The sequence below is a fragment of the Triticum aestivum genome, chromosome 2D, assembly GCF_018294505.1.
Source record: "Triticum aestivum cultivar Chinese Spring chromosome 2D, IWGSC CS RefSeq v2.1, whole genome shotgun sequence".
NCBI classification, from domain to species: Eukaryota; Viridiplantae; Streptophyta; class Magnoliopsida; order Poales; family Poaceae; genus Triticum; species Triticum aestivum.
The window spans coordinates 556,668,836-556,687,915 of record NC_057799.1 but is presented as its reverse complement, the minus strand read 5'-3'; positions in this window follow the sequence as shown (position 1 = coordinate 556,687,915).

Here is a 19,080-nt window from a genome sequence, read left to right as displayed (position 1 = left end):
GGCCGTCGACACTATGCAACTTAATTTACCTTCAGGATTTGTAATGGAACTTGATAATTGTTATTATGTTCCTGCTTTGAGTCGAAACATTATTTCTGCCTCATGTTTGATGAGACAAGGTTATGAATTCAGTATTAAGGACAATGGTTGTTCTATTTACTTGAACAATATGTTTCATGGCTTTGCACCCGTTGTAAATGGGTTATTTATCCTAGATCTTGAAGGTGAATCAGTCTATAACATAAATGTCAAGAGGCATACGCCTAATGAGATAAATCCGACTTACATCTGGCATTGTCGACTAGGACACATTAGTCAAAAGCGCATGAAGAAGCTCCATGATGATGGAATTCTAACTTCGTTTGAGTTTGAATCATTCGAGACATGCGAGTCTTGCCTACTCGGTAAGATGACTAAGACTCCTTTTGCAAAGAGTTGTGAGAGGGCGTCCGAGTTGTTGGAACTTATACATAGTGATGTATGTGGACCAATGAGCACGACAGCCAGAGGTGGTTTCCAATACTTCGTGACTTTCACCGACGACTTGAGTAGATATGGATATGTCTACTTGATGAGGCACAAGTCAGAAACTTTTGAAAAGTTCAAGGAATTTCAGAACGAAGTGGAAAATCAACTCGGCAAGAAAATCAAACTTCTACGATCTGATCGTGGCGGTGAGTATATGATCCAAGAGTTTGATGATCATCTGAAGAATCGTGGAATAGTTCCACAACTGACACCTCCGGGTACACCACAGAGAAATGGTGTGTCAGAACGGAGGAATCGGACCCTGTTGGACATGGTCCGATCGATGGTGAGTCAGTCGGATTTACCCTTGTCATTTTGGGGATACACTCTAGAAACTGCAGCTTTCACACTAAACAGGGTACCATCTAAGTCCGTAGATAAGACACCATATGAGATATGGACCGCGAAGAGTCACAGTTTGTCTTTTCTGAAAATTTGGGGATGTGAAGCATATGTCAAGCGACTCCAGTCGGAAAAGCTCACACCCAAATCGGACAAGTGCATATTCATGGGATATGCAAGGGAAACCTTGGGATATTACTTCTACAACCGTGCAGAGGGCAAAGTGTTTGTCGCTCGACATGGAGTTTTCCTTGAGAAAGAGTTTCTCAATCGAAAGGCTAGTGGGAGGACAGTCCGACTAGAAGAAATTCAGAACCACACGGGGACGTTCCGGTAGGTGATATTGTCACACCGGAGTTAGTCAGGGAACCCGTAGTGGAGTCGACACCGGTTCCACGGAGGTCGGAATACGCAATTTGCATGACTGCAATGTGTTGTTCTTGGAGAACAGCGAGCCGACTTCGTATGCGGAAGCGATGGAGAGCCCTGATTCCGAGTTATGGCTTGAGGCCATGAGATCCGAATTAAAGTCCATGGATGACAATCAAGTTTGGAACTTGGTTGATCTGCCAGATGGCGTTCGAGCCATTGAGTGCGAGTGGATCTTTAAGAAGAAAACTGATATGGACGGAAATGTCACAGTCCATAAGGCTCGACTTGTTGCTAAAGGTTTTCGACAAGTTCAAGGAGTTGACTACGATGAGACTTACTCACCGGTAGCGATGCCTAAATCAATTCGGATCATTCTTGCTATAGCGGCATATTTCGACTATGAAATATGGCAGATGGATGTCAAAACGGCTTTCCTTAATGGAAATTTAACCGAGGATGTGTATATGACACAACCCGAGGGTTTTGTCAATCCAAAGAAGTCTAGCATGGTATGCAAGCTTCAGAGATCCATTTATGGATTAAGGCAAGCATCTCGGAATTGGAACATTCGTTTTAATGAAGCTGTCAAAGAGTTTGGCTTCATCAAGAATGACTGTGATCATTGTGTATTCAAGAAGGTCAGTGGGAGCTCAGTTGCATTTCTGATCTTATATGTGGATGACATATAATTGATTGGAAATGATGTTCAAATGCTTGAATCTATCAAGGACTCATTGAAAAATAGTTTTTCTATGAAGGACTTGGGAGAAGCAGCTTACATTTTGGGAATCAAGATCTATAGAGATAGATCGAGAAGGCTTATTGGATTAAGCCAGAGTGCCTATATTGACAAGGTGTTGAAGCGGTTCAACATGCAAGATGCCAAGAAAGGTTTCTTGCCCATGTCACATGGCATTAGTCTTAGCAAGACTCAGAGTCCTACGACTCCTGATGAGCGAAGACGCATGGATGGGATTCCGTATGCTTCGGCTATTGGGTCCATCATGTATGCTATGGTATGTACTCGTCCCGATGTTAGTTTTGCTCTTAGCGTGGTGGGCAGATACCAGGCTGATCCAGGGGAGAGTCACTGGACAGCGGTTAAGAATATCCTTAAGTACTTGAGAAGGACTAAGGATGTTCCTGGTTTATGGAGCTGAGGATGAGCTCGTTGTAAATAGTTACACCGATGCTAGTTTCCAAACATATAGGGATGATAGTCGATCGCAATCTGGGTTTGTGTTCATTCTGAACGGAGGAGCAGTGAGCTGGAGGAGCTCCAAGCAAGATATGGTAGCTGATTCTACAACAGAGGCCGAGTACATTGCGGCTTCTGAAGCTGCAAAAGAAAGTGTTTGGGTGAAGAATTTTATTTCTGATCTTGGTGTGGTTGAGGGCGCGTCTAATCCATTGGACCTCTATTGTGATAATAGTGGTGCCATTGCGCAAGTCAAGGAACCACGGAACCATCATAAAACCCAACACATACTCAGGCGTTTTAACCTTATTCCCGACATTGTCGAAAGAGGTGATGTAAACATATGCAAGGTACACACGGATGCAAATGTTGCTGATCCATTGACGAAGCCTCTCCCACGTCCGAAGCATGAGGCGCACATGAGCTCCATGGGCATATGATGCCTAAATGATTAACTCTAGTGCAAGTGGGAGACTGTTGGAGATATGCCCTAGAGGCAATCATGTGATGATATTATTTCCATATGTATTCATGAGTCCTTTGTATTGTCCTTGAACATCATCAATGATATGTATCAATAAGTATGTGACTTGTTTGTGGAACTATGTATTGTATGATGATTGTTTTAATGGTCCCTAGTTGATAAGGTTATGCGGACACATATCCTTGACTAGTATACGACTCGTTTGATGACTATGTTTCACAAGTCATGTGCATGGAGATGCTAAACCGATGGGATAATTAGATTTATGCCCCTAGTTGTGTCCCACTCGTCTGTTTTACCCCTAATTCCCAAAAGTCACCGGTTCTGTCCAAATCACTTTGCTCCTCTTATGCTTTTGCCCTTTGACCGTTTGACTGTCAGTTTGAAAACTTCATAACTAATTCATACTAAATCAGAAAAATGCAAATAAGATACCAAAATGTTCAGAAAAACATCACCTATATGTCAGTGTCATTTGCATTCATGAAAAAAGTGTTGGAAAGTGCCCATCCGAGTTTTAGCTCTTATGCTACCACCATGAATAGTAAAATCTAAAAAAGTTCAAAAAAATTCAAAAATAAGTTGGTGGCAAAGAATGACAAATGTTTTAAGTGCCTGCCAAGTTTCATCAGGGAATAACATTCGTGGGTGCCGCGGCAAAAAAAATCAGCACTCCAAAATAGATTATTTTTTTGCCACGACTTCCACGAATGTCGTTCCCTAATGAAACTTGGCAAGCACTTAGAACACTTGTCGTTCTTTGCCACCATATTTTTTTTGATTTTTTAGAGTTTACTATTCATGGTGGTATCAAAAGAGCTAAAACTCGGATGTGCACTTTCCAACACTTTTTTTCATGAATGCAAATGACACTGACATATGGGTGATATTTTTCTGAACATTTTGTTATCTTATTTGCATTTTTTTGATTTTGTATGAATTAGTTATGAAGTTTTCAAACTAACGGTCAAACGGTCAAAGGGCAAAAGCATAAGAGGATCAAAGTGACTTGGACAGAACCGGTGACTTTTGGGAATTAGGGGTAAAACAGACGAGTGGGACACAACTAGGGGCATAAATCTAATTATCCCTAAACCGATAGTATGGGCTCGGGGATGGAGATCACCGAGCCGGACAGACCCACTTTGAGACGCAGCGAGATATAGTCATCTGTTAGTCTCAAGTGCAATGTCTATGCCATGTCCTAGACCTGAGGTCCTCGCATGTTCTCAGGATGAGGATCGACTCACTTAGGGTCTATCAAATGCTACTCCGTAACTGGGTAGTTATAAAGGTAGCTTTCACGTGAGTCGTGAGACATGCCACGTGACATGGTTGACCAAGATGGAATTTGCCCCTCCTATTTGGAGAGATATTCTTTGGGCCCTCTCGAGTGATCAGATTCGGAAAGCATGGCCATGCGACTTGGGTTAAGTGTTAACCCAGTTCGAGAATCTGTATCATGGTTTTGAGAAGAGAGATCGAGCTGACACTAGGGTGACAAGTACTCGCCTTGAGCTCGAGAACAAATATCGTGAGGCAAAAGGAATGTTGCATATGCCACATTGTTGAGGTTCGTCAAACGACTTTACGCCCACATGGGAGTTGGCACGTTCTGCTAGGAGCCGCTACCAACTATCGACTCTGGTCGTGTCCATGTGTACGTGAACCTATAGGGTCGCACACTTAAGGGGTTGCAGCCCATTTGGATTGGATCTGAGTGGAAAATGGATGTGGACTCCTAGTGGGCTCAAGTGTTGAGCCCACCTCGGAGGTCTATATAAAGGGGAGTGGGCACACCACTTAGGGGATCGGATTGAACCCTGGTTAGCCACCACGACTCCCCATGCCCATGCCGCGCGACCGGACCTAGCAGTCCGCTGCTCGACGTTGCTCCCCGTACGTGTGGATACCTTGGAGGCATCGCATCTGTGGTGCTTGGACGAATCGTTCGAGGGAACCGCGAGGTGCCGTTCGCGGGAGATCACCGTTCACGGGTCTTCGCTGTTCGCGGGTGATCGGCAACGCGAGGAGGAGACGGCCCGGGAGATCGGCTACACGCATCACCAACTCTACTTCCGCTGTGGTGACTGCGCGTCTAGTGGTAAACCCGATCCCGTGATCTATTTCCAGCAGCATGATCTTGGGTGCGCGGTAGAAAATTTTATTTGGCGCTAGTGTAGTGTACCGCGTGTTCCAACACTATCATGTATGCGATGTTGTGTACCAGACCTGATGTGTGCCTTGCTATAAGTATAGTAGGGAGGTACCAAAGTAATCCAGGAATGGATCACCGGACAACGGTGAAGAACATCCTGAAATACCTGAAAAGCACTAGGGATATGTTTCTCATTTATGCAGGCAACAAAGAGCTCGTCGTAAATGGTTACGTCGATGCAAGCTTTGACATTGATCCGGATGACTCTAAGTCACAAACCAGATACGTATTTATATTGAATGGTGGAGCTGTCAGTTGGTGCAGTTCCAAACAGAGCGTCGTGGCGGGATCTACGTGTGAAGCGGAGTACATAGTTGCTTCGGAAGCAGCAAATGAAGGAGTCTGGATGAAGGAGTTCATATCCGATCTAGGTGTCATACCTAGTGCATCGGGTCTAATGAAAATATTTTGTTACAATACTAGAGCTATTGCCTTGGCGAAGGAATCCATATTTCACAAGAGAACCAAGCACATCAAGAGACGCTTCAATTCCATCCGCGATCTAGTCAAGGAGGGAGACATAGAAGTTTGCAAAATACATACGGATCTGAATGTTGCAGACCCACTGACTAAGCCTCTTCCACGAGCAAAACATGATCAGCACCAAGACTCCATGAGTGTCAGAATTATTGACTCTAGTGCAAGTGGGAGACTGAAGGAAATATGCCCTAGAGGCAATAATAAAGTTGTTATCTATATTTCCTTATATCATGATAAATGTTTATTATTCATGCTAGAATTGTATTAACCGGAAACTTAGTACATGTGTGAATACATAGACAAACAAAGTGTCCCTAGTATGCCTCTACTTGACTAGCTCGTTAATCAAACATGGTTAAGTTTCCTAGCCATAGACATGTGTTGTCATTTGATGAATGAGATCACATCATTAGAGAATGATCTGATGGACAAGACCCACCTTTAGCTTAGCACTATGATCGTTTAGTTCATTGCTATTGCTTTCTTCATGACTTATACATGTTCCTCTCACTATGAGATTATGCTACTCCTGAATACGAGAGGAACACTTAGTGTGCTATCAAACGTCACAACGTAACTGGGTGATTATAAATATTCTCTACAGGTGTCTCCGATGGTGTTTATTGAGATTAGGATTTGTCACTCTGTGTATCGGAGAGGTATCTCTGGGCCCTCTCGGTAATGCACATCACTATAAGCCTTGCAAGCAATGTGACTAATGAGTTAGTTGTGGGTTGATGCATTACGGAATGAGTAAAGAGACTTGCCGGTAACGAGATTGAACTAGGTATGGTGATACCGACGATTGAATCTCGGGCAAGTAACATACCGATGACAAAGGGAACAACGTATGTTGTTATGCGGTTTGACTGATAAAGATCTTCGTAGAATATGTAGGAGCCAATATGAGCATCTAGGTTCCGCTATTCGTTATTGACCGGAGATGTGTCTCGGTCATGTCTACATAGTTCTCGAACCCGTAGGGTCTGCACGCTTAACGTTCGGTGACGATTTGTATTATGAGTTTATGTGATTTGATGACTGAAGGTTGTTCGGAGTCCCGGATGAGATCACGGACATGACGAGCAGTCTCGAAATGGTCGAGACATAAAGAATGATATATCGGACGATGTTATTCAGACAATAATCGGGACCACTCCCGGTGATGACCATAGTTTGAGGAGTTCATGTATTCACTATGTGTTAATGCTTTGGTCCGGTACTCTATTAAAAGGAGGCCTTAATATCCCTTAGTTTCCAATAGGACCCCGCTGCCACGAGAGGGCAGGACAAAAGATGTCATGCAAGTTCTTTTCCATAAGCACGTATGACTATATTCGAAATACATGCCTACATTACATTGATAAATTGGAGCTAGTTCTGTGTCACCCTATGTTATAACTGTTGCATGAATAATCACATCCGACATAATTATCCATCACTGATCCAATGCCTATAGGCTTTTCACATATTGATCCTTGCTTAGTTACTTTTCCGTTGCCACTGTTACAATTACTACAAAACTGTTACCGTTACCTTTGCCACCGTTACCGTTATTTCCATACTACTTTGCTACTAAATACTTTGCTGCAGATATTAAGTTATTCAGGTGTGGTTGAATTGACAACTCAACTGCTAATACTTGAGAATATTCTTTGGCTCCCCTTGTGTCGAATCAATAAATTTGGGTTGAATACTCTACCCTCGAAAATTGTTGCGATCCCCTATACTTGTGGGTTATCAAGACTATTTTCTGGCGCCGTTGCCGGGGAGAATAGCTCTATTCTTTGAGTCACTTGGGATTTATATCTGCTGATCACTATGAGGAACTTGAAAGACGAGAAAACCAAAATTTATCTCTCAACTACGAGGGGAGGTAAGGAACTGCCATCTAGCTCTGCACTTGATTCACATTCTGTTTTGAGTAAGCTTGCAACACCTTGTGACGCCCCGAGACCGACGCTTCAGAAGACTTCCATAGTTTCGTGATCACCGTGTGTTTCTTTTGTGCTTGATCTTTTATTTTTGCATTGCATCATGTCATCATGCCATCATGTCATTAATCTTTGCATCTCAACTCAACTAATAAATTGCATAGATGGTTGATCTATTTAAATCGAGGGAAGGGTGACTTCTCTTTATAACATATCCTCCCAATATTAGGGAGCTATATTAAATATTTCTTTAATTTGGAAATCACCATAACAAACTTGCAAATTTTCCCAATGCCTTTGTTATCTTAATTCTTGGTCTCCAACCTTGCCATATATTCTTTCATCATATTCCGGAGCTCCACCAAAAATCCAAACATTTTTGGACCTTCCCAACCCTCACTTCCTATTCAAATCATTTGAATTAAATCAAATGAGTTTGAATTTAAATCTTTCAATCATGGCCTTTTCTATTTTCTCGGAACAAGCACATTTTTGTGAGTCCGAGAAAATTATCCGCGTGTCCAACTTCTTCCCCTAACCTCCCTTTCTTTTCTTTCTTATCTCTGTTTTTTTATTTTCTTTAGAGTGAGAGAGAGAAGAGAGCCTGCAGCCCAGCCGGCCTCTAAGCCCAAAGCCCAGCCTGCAGCCCTTATCTAACCCTAGCCCGACCCCCCTGCTCGATACCTCTCCCTCTCGTTCCCTCTGCCCGTCACCACACACACACGCACGCATCGAGCCAGGGAGAGGAGCTCCCTACGCCCGATCCCCTCGCCTCCCTCCTCCTCGATCCGGCCCGAAACCGCCGTCGTCGCGCCTCTCCACCTCTGCATCGTCTGGAGCCCCCGCTACCACCTCGCCAACCCCCGCCGCTCCTGCCCCGGCCTCCTTCTGCCTCAACGGAGCAGGTCCCCGCGCCCCCACGACTTCGTCTGCGTCGTCTCCTACTCCTCGCCTCGAGCACCGACGCTCCAAGGCCGACCTCCTGTAGCTCGTTGTTGCCGGAGCTCCCCACCACCACCACCATGCGCCGCGCGCCAGCACCCTCTCGCCGACGCCACGCTCGGACCTCCCCGCGCCTCGCCTTCGACCTCGGCTTCCGCGTCCCATGGCCACGAGCGCCACTAGCAGTAGTTTCAGGCCGTCCCCATCGCCGAGTCCCTCGCCGCCCTTCTACACCTCGTCTCCGACCCTGCCCGTCGGAGCCACGCCTCTCGGTGCCCGCAGCTGCGTCGCCGGTCTTCCTCCTCGACGCTGCCGCCTCAAGCCTCCCCATGCCTCGCGAGGCCGCCGTGCCAAGTTCCCGCCACTGCCGCTGCAAGTCCCGCTCGGAACCAACCTCCTGCCTCGCGCCCCTGTTGCTATTGACGCCAAGTCCAATGGTCACCAAGCGTGGAATTCGCCAAGTACTACTACCAATACATCTGGATTCGCCAAGTACACCACCGGCTAAGACCACACGGATGCTCGAACGAGTACTGACCGAAACGCCAAGTACCACGACGACCTTCGACATGTACCCCTACACCGCACCAAAATGCCGAGTTCCTCGCCGTGACCCCAAACATCTACGGAAACTTGTGCGACTATGAACGTGAACGACTACCGTCGAACCCGATCCGCCCCGAAAAGGCACGCTTCGAAGGTATAACCCTGAGACGACGTCCGTGGACCGAATGCATGTGTTGTATGAGATGCACCCTATGTTTGGACTGTGTCCGAATTGTTCCTTGCACGTTCGTCGTAAGCCATGCCACCGACATGTGGGACACCCGGTATCCGGGATCACTCCCCGTCACTCTTGCACGTTTCGCACACCCACACTTGTTCCTTTGCACCAGCATCTCAATCGAGTTGCCGGAATCGGGATGTTGCCGTGGCACCATTTCCGTTTCACCGCCGTGGCACCCTTTTCCTTCGGCCATGGCGACAAATGCCTCGTATCATGCTCATGTCAACATTTCCATAAAATGGCTTAAAACTTGCATATGTCATCCGCATCATGATAATAACATTAAAAATTGTTGTTTGCTTTAAATTGCTAAATGACATATGGGGATTTTTCGGAATTGTTATTTGTTATTTCCGGCCTCATTTAAACTTGCCTAAATAGATAGTTTTATTATGCTTCACCTCTTGCCATGCTTAACCACAGTTAATTTTGTTGGGTACATAAACGGGAGAGAACTAAATAATTGATGTGGTGTTTTGTCAATATGCAACTCGTTGCATATTGAGCTCAACTTAATTTGTAGTATTGTTTGTTGCATTTTGCCATTCCATGCCTCATTTAAACCGGACATGCATCATACTTGATTGTGCATCATGCCATGTTTATGATTGTGTGTTTACCATGTTGTTTGCTTCTTTCTGGTTTGCTTCTCTCGTTAGCTTCGGTTTCGTTCCGGAGTTGTGAGGGTTCGTTCGACTACGTTCGTTTGTCTTCTTCATGGACTTGATCTTCTTCCAAGCGGAATTTCAGGCAAGATGAACATACCCTCGAAATCACTTCTATCTTTGCTTGCTAGTTGATCGCTCTATTGCTATGCCGCGCTACCTACCACTTGCTATATCATGCCTCCCATATTGCCATGTCAAGCCTCTAACCCACCTTTCCTAGCAAACCATTGTTTGGCTATGTTACCGCTTTTGCTCAGCCCCTCTTATAGTGTTGCTAGTTGCAGGTGAAGATGAAGTTTGTTCCATGTTTGGAACATGGATATTGTTGGGATATCATTATTATATCTTATTTACTTTAATGCATCTATATACTTGGTAAAGGGTGGAAGGCTCGACCTTATGCCTGGTGTTTTGTTCCACTCTTGCCGCCCTAGTTTCCGTCATACCGGTGTTATGTTCCTTGATTTTGCGTTCCTTACGTGGTTGGTGATAATGGGAACCCCTTGACAGTTCGCCTTGAATAAAACTCCTCCAGCAAGGCCCAACCTTGGTTTTACCATTTGCCACCTAAGCCTTTTTCCCTTGGGTTCCGCGGACTCAAGGGTCATCTTTATTTTAAATCCCCGGGCCAGTGCTCCTCTGAGTGTTGGTCCAAGCTAGAGCACCGTGCGGGACCGTCCCTTGGCAACTTGGGTTACGTTGGTACCTGTACGCTTAGCTTATCCGGTGTGCCCTGAGAACGAGATATGTGCAGCTCCTATCGGGATTTGTCGGCACAGTTGGGTGGTCTTGCTGGTCTTGTTTTACCATTGTCGAAATGTCTTGTAACCGGGATTCCGAGACTGATCGGGTCTTTCCGGGAGAAGGAATATCCTTCGTTGACCGTGAGAGCTTGTGATGGGCTAAGTTGGGACACCCCTGCAGGGTATAAACTTTCGAGAGCCGTGCCCGCGGTTATGTGGCAGATGGGAACTTGTTAATATCCGGTTGTAGAGAACTTGACACTTGACTTAATTAAAATGCATCAACCACGTGTGTAGCCGTGATGGTCTCTTTTCGGCGATGTCCGGGAACAGAACACGGTCTTCTGTTATGCTTGAACGTAAGTAGCTTCAAGATCACTTCTTGATCATTTCCTAGCTTCTCGACCGTGCGTTGCTTCTCTTCTCGCTCTTATTTGCGTATGTTAGCCACCATATTTGCTTAGTGCTTGCTGCAGCTCCACCTCATTACCCCATCCTACCCATAAGCTTAAATAGTCTTGATCTCACGGGTGTGAGATTGCTCAGTCCTCATGACTCACAGATTCTACCAAAAAAGTTGCAGGTGCCGAGGATACCAGTGCAGGTGTCGCAACCGAGCTCAAGTGGGAGTTCGACAAGGACCTTGGTCGTTACTATGTTTCATTTCCTGATGATCAGTAGTGGAGCCCAGTTGGGACGATCGGGGATCTAGCATTTGGGGTTATCTTCTTTTCATTTGGATTTGACCGTAGTCGGTCTATGTGTGTATTTTGAATGATGTATGATTTATTAATGTATTGTGTGAAGTGGCGATTGTAAGCCAACTCTCTTTATCCCATTCTTGTTCATTACATGGGATTGTGTGAAGATGACCCTTCTTGCGACAAAACCTACAATGCGGTTATGCCTCTAAGTCGTTCCTCGACACGTGAGAGATATAGCCGCATCGTGGGCGTTACACACCTAAGCCTGCTTCTGCTATTAATTCTGATATGTCGCATGTTATTGATGATGCCACTTCTGCTATGCATGATACTTGTGATGAAACTACTTCTATGCTTGATGATACTGTGCCACTAGGTGAATTTCTTGATGAACAACTTGCTAGGGCTAGAGAGAATGAAATTATTAAAACTGATAATATTGATGAAAGTGACGATGAAGATTCTCCCCCTAGATATGAATTGCTTGTTGTGCCTGAGGGCTATGTTATGGATGTAGAAACTGCTAGACACTTTCTTGCTTGCAATGATAGGAATGATCTTAAGAAATTACTAGCTAAGTTGAAAGAAAAGTCTTTAAATGCTAGAATGAAATATGACCCTGCTTTTGCTACTTCACCTATCTGTGTTGCTGATAAGGATTATGATTTCTCTGTCGACCCTAAGATAATTACTTTGGTTGAATCTGATCCTTTCTATGGCTATGAATCTGAAACTGTTGTGGCACATCTTACTAAATTAAATGATATAGCCACCCTATTCACTAATGATGAGAAAACTCGCTACTACTATATCCTTAAGTTATTTCCGTTCTCATTAAAGGGTGATGCTAAAACATGGTTTAATTCTCTTGATCCTGGTTGTGTGCGTAGTCCCCAGGATATGATTTATTACTTCTCTGGTAAATATTTCCGCGCTCATAAGAAACAAGCTGCTTTAATGGAAATATATAATTTTGTGCAAATTGAAGAAGAGAGTCTCCCACAAGCTTGGGGGAGGCTTCTCCAATTACTTAATGCTTTGCCTGATCATCCTCTCAAGAAAAATGAAATACTTCATATCTTTTATAATGGACTAACTGATGCTTCTAGAGACCACCTGGATAGTTGTGCTGGTTGTGTTTTCAGGGAAAGAACAGTTGATCAAGCTAAATTGCTATTGAATAATATGTTGACTAATGAAAATAATTGGATACTTGCTGAACCAACTCCTAAGCCAACTCTGAAGAAAAGGGGTATTCTATTTCTCAGTCCTGAAGATATGCAAGAGGCAAAGAAATATATGAAAGAAAAAGGTATTAAAGCTGATGATGTTAAGAATTTACCTCCTATTGAAGAAATACATGGTCTTAATTTACCGCCTATTGAAGAAATACACGGTCTTGATAACCCGACACAGGTAGTAAAGGTAAATTCTCTATATATATTTGATGAAGGTGATATTCCTCGTTATAAGTCTGCTAGCCAATGCTTAGATGAGTTTGATAATTTTATTGTTAAACAAGAAAACTTCAATGCTTATGATGGTAGACAATTGAAACGTAATGCTTATATGATTGAACACTTGAGTGATCATATGTCTAGAGTTAAAGGTGAACTTAAACTTATTAGTAAACATGCTTCTATGGTTACCACTCAAGTAGAGCAAGTGCTTAAAGCTCAGAATGATTTGCTCAATGAATTAAATAATAAGAAAAATGATAATGTTGTTAGAGTTGTGACTAGAGGGGGTAAAATGACTCAGGAACCTTTGTATCCTGAAGGCCACCCTAAGAGAATTGAGCAAGATTCTCAGAGAACTAATATTGTTGCACCTAGTCCTTCTGAAAGGAAGAAAAAGAAAACTGATAGGACTTTGCATGCTTCTAGTGAACCTGTTATGGACACACCTGAGAATCCCAATGATATTTCTATTTCTCATGCTGAAACACAATCTGGTGATGAACATGAACCTAGTGATAATGTTAATACTGATGTTCATGTTGATGCTCAACCTAGTAATGACAATGATGTAGAGATTGAACTTGCTGTTGATCTTGATAACCCACAATCAAAGAATCAACGTTATGATAAGAGAGATTTTGTTGCTAGGAAGCACGGTAAAGAAAGAGAACCATGGGTTCAGAAACCCATGCCTTTTCCTCCCAAACCATCCAAGAAAAAGGATGATGAGGATTTTGAGCGCTTTGCTGAAATGATTAGACCTATCTTTTTATGTATGCGTTTGACTAATATGCTTAAAATGAATCCTTATGCTAAGTATATGAAGGATATTGTTACTAATAAAAGAAAGAGACCGGAAGCTGAAATTTCCACCATGCTTGCTAATTATACTTTTAAAGGTGGAATACCTAAGAAACTAGGAGATCCAGGAGTACCAACTATACCATGCTCCATTAAAAGAAACTATGTTAAAACTGCTTTATGTGATCTTGGAGCCGGTGTTAGTGTTATGCCTCTCTCTTTATATCGTAGACTTGATTTGAATAAGTTGACACCTACTGAAATATCTTTGCAAATGGCCGATAAATCAACCGCTATACCTGTCGGTATTTGTGAGGATGTGCCTGTTGTGGTTGCAAATGTTACTATTTTAATGGACTTTGTTATTCTTGATATTCTCGAGGACGATAGTATGTCTATTATTCTTGGAAGACCCTTTTTGAATACTGCAGGGGCTGTTATTGATTGCAACAAAGGCAATGTCACTTTCATGTTAATGGTAATGAGCACACGGTACACTTTCCGAGGAAACAACCTCAAGTCCACAGTATCAATTCTATTGGAAAAATTCCATCGATTATTTTTGGAGGTTTTGAATTTCCTCTTCCTACTGTCAAAAAGAGAGATGATATTCTTATTATTGGGGATGTGCATATCCCCGTTGAGGTAACATAGTGTTATTCGAAATTTCTCCGGTTCCATGTTATTCGGAATGAGTTTGTTAACAAGACTTGATCAACCTTGTTAGTGGATTCCTTTTGATGAGCATGAGATGGATGAATTTAGAACGCACAACCTTCTGTACCCTCCTTTTACTTTCTGTTATTTTTAAATAAAGCAAAAATAGTATTTTCTGTCTGTTTTCTGAATTATCCGTGCAATAAAAAAACACCCCAAAAATAAAAGTTCTCCAAATGCCCTGCAATTGAAATATGATTTTTTCCAAGAATATTTGAGAATATCTGGCACTGATAACACATCAGGGGGAGCCAGCACCTGGCCACGAGGGTCCACGGCGCGCCCACCCCCTGGGCACGCCCCCTGCCTCGTGGGCCCCTGGTGGCCCCCTCCACTTTTCCCTGCACCCACACACTCCTTCTTCCTCCCAAAAAAATCACCAACTAGCTCAAGCACGAGTTCTAGCTCATCTTGCTGCGATTTTCGATCTCCTTGCTCAAAGCTCCACTCACAAAACTGCTTTGGGGGATTGTTCTTCAGTATGTGAATCCTCCAATGGTCCAATTAGTTTTTGTTCTAGTGCTTTATTCATTGCAAATTTCTGCTGCCTAAGTGACCCTGTTCTTGAGCTTGCATGTAAAACTTATATGGTCCCAAGTAGTTCTAATGCATGATATAGTCTCTAGGCACTTGTGGGAGTAGTTGTTATCAATTTTGTTGAGTTTGGTTCACTTTTATTTTGAGTTACTAAAATTTTCAAATAAATTTCAGAGGAAGAAATATGTTTAGGAAAATTTACCAAGGTGGTTCTTCAAGGAAGCAAGGACCCAGGCCCGCAATACGTGAGCCGGACCATGAACTACCAAGAGAAGCTCAAGTGCGGCCTTGTGAATGGCCGTCAGAAGATTTCATGGCCCGAGCAGGAATTATGGAGGAATTTGACGTATATGTGCATAATGCTGAACTCAAGGGCTTCATGCTAGATAAGTGCCCTCAGTATTATCACCTAACTGATTCCTTTGTGAGAAGGTTCAAATTTACATCTTCACACAATTCTCACACTGTCCTATTTGATCTCTATGGTAAATCTTATACTATGGACTTAGAAGATTTTAATACTGCTTGTAAACTTCCGCAATGGGGTAGTGCTAGTGAACCTCGCAAATCTGAGTTTAAGGATTTTCTTGCTAGTATCACTATGGGGGAATCTAGAGAAATAATACAAGCTACCATAGGGAGCATTCATTTTCCTGCTATACATTATTTTGCTCTCTTTATAGGTAGATGCATAAACGGTAAGGATGAGGCATGTCACATGTGTGTTCCAGATCTTTGTGTTCTCAAGAGTGATGTTTTAGGAGATAAACAATATAACTTTGGGGCCATTGTTGCACGAAGGTTGCATAATAATGGTTTAAGTGGAGATTTGTTTGGTGGGATTTACGCAACCCATGTGGCTAATTTTCTTGAGATACCCATACATGAAAATGATATGGAATTGCCTCCCGCTTATCTAGATTATGATGCTATGGTTCGCCATCAGTTTATTGAGAGGAATGAACAGCCTCTCCAGTACCGACTAATGTTTGACAGGCGCCGCACTGTCCATGTTGCTCTCCCTGCTCCTACTTTCTTTGACTTTCAGGCAAAAGGGAGATATATTATAACCAGGGAGGAGGCGAACAAGTATAAGAGGAGGACGGAGGCAGCTCGCCTCCAAGCGGCAGCTCATGAGGCAATAGCTGCTGCATCTCAGTACGACCCCAGCTACAACTTTGATCCATGGGCATAAACCAACTTAGGCCAACAGCCTAAGCTTGGCGAGTACGTATTTCTCACCGACATTACATTCATGTTCACACACCTATTCTAGTTGTCGGTGCTCATACTTTTTCATTGTACTATCCATGCTAGTTTATTTTACTTTTTATGCTTTCTTCTTGTGTGCTTGAATAACCTTAAGAAAAACCCAAAAAATTAGTTGTAGCCTTTAGCTAGTTTACTTTCCATGCCTGTAGTAGTAATAATTAAAAGAAACCCCAAAAAGATTTCTTGTTTTTCTTTTGCTTGTTGGGAGCTTTCCCGTGTAAATAGCTTTATTTCTTTTCTTTTCTTTGGGGGTCGAGAGGAGAAGACCATGATTAAAATGTTGAAGTGGCTCTTATATGCATTATTGTTGATTTAACCAAGAGCCCATGTTACCTTGTCTTCTCCTTTGTATCATATGCTTGCAGATTCCAGCTTAGTCCAATGCATGTGCACTATTATTATTATCCACACCGTTCCGTCATCGTGCAAGTGAAAGGCAATAATGACGATATATGATGGACTGATTGAGATGAGAGAAGCTGGTATGAACTCGACCTCTCTTGTTTTTGTAAATATGATTAGTTCATCGTTCCTGATTCAGCCTATTATGAATGAACATGTTTGCAATGACAATTAGAGATTATAGTTGCCTATGCCATGCTTAATTAGCTAGGAGTTTATAATGGTTTACCTTGCGTGCCAACATGCTATTAAAATGGTTGTGATGTGGTATGATAGGGTGGTATCCTCCTTTGAACGATTCGAGTGGCTTGACTTGGCACATGTTCACGCATGTAGTTGAAACAAAATCAACATAGCCTCCACGATATTTGTGTTCATGGTGGATTATATCCTACTCATGCTTGCACTCAATGTTTATTAATTTTAATGCATGTTCATGACTGTTGTCGCTATCTAGTTGGTCGCTTCCCAGTCTTTTTCTAACCTTCACTTGGACTAAGCGGGAATACTGCTTATGCATCCACTTCCATAAACCCCAAAGTTATTCCATATGAGTCCACCATACCTTCCTATATGCGGTATCTACCTACCGTTCCAATTAAATTTGTATGTGCCAAACCCTAAACCTTGAAATGAAATTCTGTTTTGTATGCTCGAATAACTCATGTATCAACTAGGGCTGTCTGTATCTTCCATGCTAGGCAGGTTATTCTCAAGAGGAGTGGACTCCGCTCCTCATTCACGAGAAAATGGCTGGTCACCGGGATGCCCAGTCCCATGCTCAAATCAAATCAAAATAATTGCAAACAAAACTCCCCCAGGACTGTTGTTAGTTGGAGGCACCCGTTGTTTCGGGCCAGCCATGGATTGATGCTTGTTGGTGGTGGGGGAGTATAAACTTTACCATTCTGTTTGGGAACCGCCTATAATGTGTGTAGCATGGAAGATATCGAGATCTCTCGGTTGTTATGTTGACAATGAAAGTATGCCGCTCAAAATATTATTTATCTCTATTTCAAAACCGAGCTTTGGCACCTCTACAAATCTCTCCTCCCCTCTGCGAAGGGCTTATCTATTTACTTTTATGTTGAGTCATCATCCTCTTATTAAAAAGCACCAGTTGGAGAGCACCGCTGTCATTTGCATCCATTACTATTAATTTATATTGAGTATGACTATGACTGGATCTCTTTTACCATGAATTGCAATGTTTAGTCAGTCCTTGATCTTCAGAGGTGCGCTGCATTTATGTTTTGTGGTCTCAGAAAGGGCTAGCGAGATACCATCTTGTTATATCATATTATGATTGTTTTGAGAAAGTGTTGTCATCCGAGATTTATTATTATTGCTCGCTAGTTGATTATGCCATTGATATGAGTAAACATGAGACCTAAGTATTATTGTGAATATGGTTAGTTCATAATCTTTGCGGAAAACATGAATGCTGGCTTTACATATTTGCAACAACAAGAGCAAACAGAGTTTGTGAAAGTTTTTCTTTATCACTTTCAGTTTGTCAACTGAATTGCTTGAGGACAAGCAAAGGTTTCAGCTTCGGGGAGTTGATACATCTCCATCATATCTACTTTTCCAAACACTTTTGCCCTTGTTTTGGACTCTAACTTGCATGATTTGAATGGAACTAACCCGGAATGACGTTGTTTTCAGCAGAATTGCCATGGTGTTATCTTTGTGCAGAAATAAAAATTCTCGAAATGTCCTGAAACTTCATGGAGAATATTTTTGGAATTAATAAAAAATATTGGCAAAACAATCAAGGCCAGGGGGCCCACACCCTGTCCACGAGGGTGGGGGGCACGCCTACCCCCCTGAGCGCACCCCCTTGCCTCGTGGGCCCCCTGGTGCTCCACCGACCTCAACTCCAACTCTATATATTCACGTTCGGGGAGAAAAAAACAGAGAGAAGGATTCATCGCGTTTTACAATACGGAGCCGCCGCCAAGCCCTAAACTCTCTCGGGAGGGCTGATCTGGAGTCCGTTCGGGGTTCCGGAGAGGGGAATCCGTCGCCGTCATCATCATCAACCTTCCTCCATCACCAATTTCATGATGCTCACCGCCGTGCGTGAGTACTTCCATCGTAGGCTTGCTGGACGGTGATGGGTTAGATGAGATTTATCATGTAATCGAGTTAGTTTTGTTAGGGTTTGTTGCCTAGTATCCATTATGTTCTGAGATTGATGCTGCTATGACTTTGCTATGCTTAATGCTTGTCACTAGGGCCCGAGTGCCATGATTTTAGATCTGAACCTATTATGTTTTCATGAATATATGTGAGTTCTTGATCCTATCTTGCAAGTCAATAGTCACCTACTATGTGGTATGATCCGGCAACCCCGAAGTGACAATAATCGGGACCACTCTCGGTGATGACCATAGTTTGAGGAGTTCATGTATTCACTATGTGTTAATGCTTTGGTCCGGTACTCTATTAAAAGGAGGCCTTAATATCCCTTAGTTTGCAATAGGAC